Genomic DNA, 7243 nt, shown 5'->3' on the forward strand with positions numbered 1-7243 from the left:
GAAGGAATTCTAACGCCGGAGGATAAATCAACGTCTTCTGATCATACAGTACCGGAACCGGCGTTAGACCATTCTCCAGCTTCTGGTTTTTCGGAAGAACTAGCACCACATGAACAGATATCTCCTCTCTCAGACGAAGTATCAACCCCTGAACCTATTCCTCAATCCCTATCCCAATCACTGAGTGCGTCTGACAGTTCATCGAACGTTGTCAGAAGCAATGAGAATTCCCCGTCTAAATAGGGCTACACTACCCGACATTTATTTAGAACCTTTTAAATTGGGGTGGCGCCGAAAGGTATGTAAGAGGGCGACGGTTCAGCCCGGAGGTAATGAAGTAGATATCTACTATCGACCTCCTGATGATAAAAGGTTAAGGTCACCTTATGAAGTTCAGGTTTACCTTGATAATAATAAGATAAAGAACCTACAAAGGGAATATTTTTGTTTCTCCCGAGAGCCAATCTCCTTTTTCCCATGGGAATTCATTTCCCAAGCCTCTAAGAGACGCTATTAACATTATATAATTACAGATGGCTTCTAACTGGGAATTCGCCCTTCCAAAGGAATTCAAAATGAAAAAAAGAAACCAACCTAAACCAATGAGCAAAACAGAGCAATCCCTAGAAATTTTGGAAAACTATTGCCCAAGCGATACAAAAAACCTCATCCAATGCCGCAATTGCGAGGAATTCGACCATGAGGCCACCGACTGCTATATGCCGAATAAATACATCAACTCAACCGATTCGTGCTCATCTTGTTATACAAAGGGCCATGTAGCAGATTCCTGCCCGTTTAAGGAAGAGGATGAGGATGTCCTTATATTAGCAGAATCCAGAGAAGAAATGGAGCAGATTTCTGATCCTATTTCCATCCCGGATCAGTCCCCTGGGTTTTACCCTTCCGCCTCTCCTCCTCAGGGAGAAGAAGACCCTTGGTCTTTAACACGATTCCTTCGCCATCCTCCTCAGCATATCCAACCGGAACCGAAAGTAGCATCTTCACCATGCCAAGGGATTCCCGCTCATTCTGCTGATGACGAAGACAGCGAGGACCACCGAAATTGGGAACGATTCGGGACGATGGGGTGGACCCCTAAAGTTCCTCCAAGGATACTACTCCCTTCGAGGGTACCGGGTGCCAAACACCCTTTCATATGGTCTACATCGATTTGTTATCGATGCCGAAAAATGGGACAACACGCCGTCTCAGACTGCCCGGGTAGACGAAGTAAAGCGTCTTTAGAACGGAGGGAAGCGCGCAGACAATCCCGTCTGGAAACCAAAAGGAAAGAGGCTGAGCAGAAATCCAAGAACATAACTCCTGAATAAACGAAAACAATATCAACCCCAGGGAGAATGCCCTTTTTCTTTTTTTTGATACCTTGATTCTAAGGATTATTATTATTGTGATAAACCCCTGCCAAAATGTTCCTGGTTCCTCGGGGTAACCCTTTTACTTTTTCTAATGACTTAAATTTTTGATAGAATAAAAGAGTTCCTAAAGAGGGGGGAAGTAGCATGGCTGCCAGATTCATGGAGTTCTACTCCTTGGATCTGGCAGGGTGTTATACCTCCATGCTACATGCTCCTCCTCCTAGCAATATCACTGTGATTTTTCTCAGTATTAATTCATTCCGAAGTCAGCTCTCGAACGGAGCACTAGTTTTGTAATTAACTATCAAGAGTATAGTTCCGTCGGGTTTATCCCTTTTTTGTATATTCAATATTACCATTAAAGTATTGGAAGATTATTCTTCTAATTTGGATATATAAAGTAAGTTGTCTTTATTCTTTTTTATGGCCCTCGGGAGCTTTCTCCCTTAGTTAAATTATCATACAGAGGGTTACAATGACTATAATTTTTTGTCATACTACTTAATTTATGCCCTCAATTGTAAGGGTTTTTTCCCTTTGATGAATTAAGATGTTTGTCTCATGTGAAACTTTATCGTCCGATGTGCACGTTAAAATTGGACGTATAACAGTTTTAACCTCATTTAAATCCCTACAATGTAGGCTTGAAACCCAAGATTACGCCTCATAAGCATCTTTTCTCATGCGTAGCTTCTCAAGCTTTTCTATTATCTATATCTGAACATAAATAATATTATTATTCCTGGCGATAGACATTTCAACTTATATATAAATACCACATTATTGCCATAAAATGACGAAAAGACAAATTCTTTGAATTAAGAAAATTCGGAACAATTTATAATAAACGAATCTGAGGGTAGTTCTTCTGAAGTAGAAGAATTTGGTGTGCACCCATACCAATTCGAGCCTCTGTTACTCCCGTCAATCTTTATCATACTGCGCTCACAGAATGAATTCCCCTACCAGTAGGAAAAACACTACGGAGCCTAAGAGACTTATGACGTGGAAATTGGTAACGTTTTTCGGTGTTTCGACTCTGTATTCTACAGGGCCGGTAGGCCCTTGTAGATATGACTTGATACCGTTTTGTAACGTTAAAGTAATATTCACCCGCTTTTACTAATTTCCTATGGAGATTAACATGGGTTTTTCGTGATTTTTCCCCACCTATAACTTAAAAACTACAGCGAAGATACTTTTCGGAATTATCTTAAATTAACAATTAAGTATTCAGGGTGTGCTATCAGCCAGTTTGATCAAAACAATTAAGTCAAAGTATGTTAATTTTAGTTAATTACAGAAGTACGGCTTTGACCATCGTGATTGGACACAATAATTAGCTAGATCTCTTGGAAAACTCAGTGTTATTACGTATCTGCAGTGTGGTGGTTATCACGTCCGCTTCACACGCGGAAGGTCCCAGGTTCGAGCCCTGGTAGATACATGTATTGAACATCGTGATTGGACATAAGAATTAGCTAGATCTCTTGGAAAACTCAGTGCTACCACGTATCTATGGTGTAGTGGTTATCACGTCCGCTTCACACACGGAAAGTCCCAGGTTCGAGCCCAGGTAGATACATGTTTTAACCATCGTGATTGGACATAATAATTAGTTAGATCTCTTGGAAAACTTAGACTTACCACGTGTCTGTGGTGCAGTGGTTATAATAAATATTTAACAATTATTTCACTTAACTTGGTTTAATAATGTGACATAGGTAGCATACTTTTTCCCTACTTTTAAAACCATTAAACTAAGTAATATTAGAAGTTCAACAGATTGTCAAAAAAAAAGATGCTAAAAGCCACTGTAAATGGTGCTTGAATGCCTAATATTTCCTTAATACTTCCAAATAATATTAGTAAATGGCGTGAATTGATCATAGAAATGGGGTTAAAGTACACCCTAAATGATGTCTTTTTTGGCACTGGAAAAAACTGCATATATGGTGTTTGAATGCACCATTATATTTTAGAGTGCAAATGTATGACGGTAAAGCAAACATAATTATTCAAAATTTAATTACATTAAGACTGAAGTGACAGATATTATATAAAAACGTCTTGGTTTGGACCAAGGCCGAAAAAACAAACGATATGTGTGAGGTTTATCAATTGACTGAAGTTTAAGATATTGAAATTTTTTTCTAATTATTTTTATCCACTCAATCCTTAATCAATATTTAATTCAATCAACTGATTTATTGTTAATCGATCTAGCCCCTCTAAATTAATTGAAAAAATTACATATCTACGCTTTTTCAAGAACAATTAATTTCATGATAAAATATTTTCGGAAAATGTAATTGTTCTTGAAAAAGCGTAGATATGTAATTTTTTCAATTAATTTAGAGGGACTAGATCGATTAACAGTAAAATCAGTTGATTGAATTAAATATTGATTAAGGATTGAGTGGATAAAAATAATTAGAAAAAAATTTCAATATCTGAAACTTCAGTCAATTGATAAACCTCACACATATCGTTTGTTTTTTCGGCCTTGGTCCAAACCAAGACGTTTTTATATAATCACCATGTGTCCTCATGGTCGCAAAACAATAGCATTTTGGATCTTTTAATCGTAATTTAAAAATCATTAATTAAACTAAAATATAAAAACATATATATTTTCAGAATCCTTATTTGTCTATCAATGGAAATAAATTAACCTTATAGGGATTTATTGCAATGAAATTAAGAGAAAGTATCCCTTTAAGTTCCAAAGTTTTCTTCTTCACCAGAACTAAGTTCTACACGAGGTGACCGTAATTTCACCAACGGATTTGTTTTGTCGTCTGCTTATATCGTGAAAAATTCTCTTAACGCTATTGGCTTAAGAGTGTCGCGCAGTGAGCCAATCGTATTTGTCTCTCTTAGTAGCTAGGGGAAATGGCTAAGTTACGTCTCCTTAGGGGATGGGGTGTGGTGTGAGCCCGATATACTACTCCTTGGTGGAAGCAGCCAGAGTATAGTCAGTTGGCGCGAATATAACGCAAATTAGACTTTTTGTGCCATAGTCAACCTTTAATTACTAATTACACAAAAGTTATTAATAATATTGAAAATTTAATTGAACAAAACCCCGAACTGAAGCAACGTTTCACAAAATACATAGAAACTCATCACGAGACCACCACAGCACAGATACGACACTTGAAAGCCTAAATCTAAGTACCTTTCTTTCAACTTTAATGACCACCGCCAAATCCAATTGCAAAAGAAAAAATGGAGGACGACAGATGCAGCGATCAAACTCTTCTACTTAACCTCTTTTTCATCGGTGGTCGGCAAGCTTATGAAACAGTGCTGAAGAACCTACATTTACCGTCACTAACCAAAGTAAAAAGGTTTATCGGCGATAAAGGACCAAATATTGCGGAAGGAATGATGGAGCCTAAAGCTTTTTGGATTAGAAAAGTCTCGCACCAAAAATTTGGCTAAGCGAAGACGCTACACGAATAACGGGAAAAATCGAATACGACTTTAAAACTAACCAACAAAAGAAAACTAACTTGGAACGAATTGACATAATTATAAAATGAAGGCCCCTTAGTGTGGATTCAGGATTAGCAACAGAAAAAGAAGCATCCACTTTTGAAGAGAAATATGCAATTTTCCAAAAGCCGTTTGAACATGGCTATAAACGCGATATTGTTGACCGTTCAATCATCGGCAGAAATGTCGCGGATGTTTATTATAGGTCGCCTCGTATGGTCGAGTGTCTGAAACGCTGCGCTCCATGCCGGATGTGGAAAAACATCTTGATAAACTAGAAAATCTTTATAAAGGAGTGAAAAAACTAATTTTACATTTTGCTAATTTAAAATATCAAATAGTCCTTTGATATTTGAGTAGGTAAAAAGTGGGGCATCCAACTCACCCGGGAGTCGAGAGTCCATGATATTTCTATGGGGAGTCGGGAGTTAATGTCACGCCTCCCAGGTGAGCTGGATGCCCCGCTTTGGTATACTATCTCTATGGAGTTAATGCTATTTCTATGGGGAGTCAAGAGTTATGTTATTTCTATGGGGAGTCACGACTCCTACGAGTTGGAACTTGGATGCCCCACTTAGGTATACTATCCCTAAGGAGAGGAGGGGAGGGGGTCAATGTACTTCCGCGTTCTACTAGAGATTGAGTGTCCATAGGTGTATACTTTGCGTACGATCGAACAACATCTGTTTTAATAGAGGGGGGAGAGATGATCCCAAATCCTTGAGGAGGAATGTCGTTTGTTTCATCTAATAATAAGGGGGAGGGTGTAAGAAATGTTTTCATTTAATTCGAGGTAAATAATCCCATCACCGTTAGTATATAAAAGAGTGAAAACGTGACTAGTTTTGCATTTAACAGTCGGATAAGTTGTTGAAAAGATGTCAGAATCCGGAGAAAACACTGCTGAAATGAAGAGGTAAGTTTGTTAGCCTGCTGAAATTATTCGCGATGGTTTAAGTTATTATTACATTGAAAGAAACACCTTTTTAGTAATGACGTATCAGCTAACACATCTGCAATGGCAAACGGACTTGATTTAATACATAAGGAACCTCTTGTTGACGCCTACAAAAAGGTGGATGGTACTACGACGAAATTTATAAATATCAACCGTCGACGTTGCACGAATGAATTATTTCTGAAGCGTTTTTAGATATTCACTCCCCTTAAAAAATATTTACCAATTGTAACCGTAACATACACCGATCCCCTTTGCGTCGTCTGCTTCATATAAAAGATTTTATTTTTTTGTGTTAAATCTTTTTCCACAAGTGACGCCTTCAGCGCCACTGGCTACAATTTCGTAAAAAACTATTTCGGCGGGATTAAAACCCCCGCCTCTGTCAGAGAGTAGGCAGTTAGTTTTGTACACGCTAACAAGTACAGACGCGTTTTTGTTTTTCTAAATAAACCAATATATTGCATGGACTACTTGTTAAATATTAGTCATGGACAATAAGCCCTTTAAACGGGAACGTGGGAACTTAATTTGCTAGTTTTAATTTAATAAGGACAATGCGCAGTTTTATAGAAAAGGGCCGCTTAACAGAAGAAATTTTACGAGCGACCCCAAGTTCTAGCACGTTGTATCCTACCGAAAGGGCAAAGTCTACCTCGCGTGAAACCAGTGGGAGAAGAAATTCTCCCACAGCTGCGGTTTTGACCAAACTGCCGGGGGAGGTGCTAAATCAAAGGTTGCGACACCCAAAGCAAGCAATACCAATAGACCAAAAACTCCTGCACAGGTAAAGCCATAGCAAAACGATTTAAGTCACGTAGAATGCTATAAGTGCGGACTCTTAGGGTGCCTTCAGAGAAAAATGTTTACAAATTTTTCCGCTAGGGGCTCAAAAATAGCAATACGGGTCCGTTTTTGCAAAACTTTTGACGATTTTATAATTTGTCCCACTAGAGTTGAGACCACCAGAGCTCTTTACAGCGAAGTAAAAACCTATGTTTATAACATCGACGCTCCTGGGTTCTGACACCCGAAGTTGTTGGAACGTATAGAAAGGAAATTCGTGGAAACTCTTTGAATTATCAGTAAGCCCGACCCCACCCCTGAAATCGAACAAAAGAGAAAGTCCCCTATACCAAGAATTAGTATAGGGAGAAACCGAGGGCTTTCTTCACTTCCACGCGCCCACCTGGTAAAACGTACTTTTTGTAAGACGTCAATGACGCACAGAACATAGCTAATATTTTTATTAAAGCGTTTTAATTTCGGTAGATCCAACAGATCAGCTTGAAAAATGTCATCGATACTTGAGGCGTACACCTGATTGGTCTTGATTTGGAAGCGCCGAAATCGGTGTTTCGTGTAGGCGGGTTGTTTCTCGAGAAAGGCGACTAATTTTGCTTTT

General features: G+C 38.6%; 2 non-coding genes across 2 annotated transcripts; both read left to right on the top strand.

Annotated features, from left to right (window-relative positions):
• The first annotated feature begins 2753 nt into the window (after positions 1-2753).
• Positions 2754-2826, top strand: TRNAV-CAC (transfer RNA valine (anticodon CAC)). The gene has a single exon. It is a non-coding gene; the product is annotated as a tRNA-Val (tRNA).
• A 65-nt stretch (positions 2827-2891) lies between these two features.
• On the top strand, positions 2892-2964 carry TRNAV-CAC (transfer RNA valine (anticodon CAC)). Its single transcript has one exon. It is a non-coding gene; the product is annotated as a tRNA-Val (tRNA).
• Positions 2965-7243: the final 4279 nt, after the last annotated feature.

This window comes from Phalangium opilio, unplaced genomic scaffold (genome assembly GCF_054372755.1).
Source record: "Phalangium opilio isolate 3A_F unplaced genomic scaffold, DU_Popi_V2 ptg000039l_1, whole genome shotgun sequence".
Classification (NCBI taxonomy): Eukaryota; Metazoa; Arthropoda; class Arachnida; order Opiliones; family Phalangiidae; genus Phalangium; species Phalangium opilio.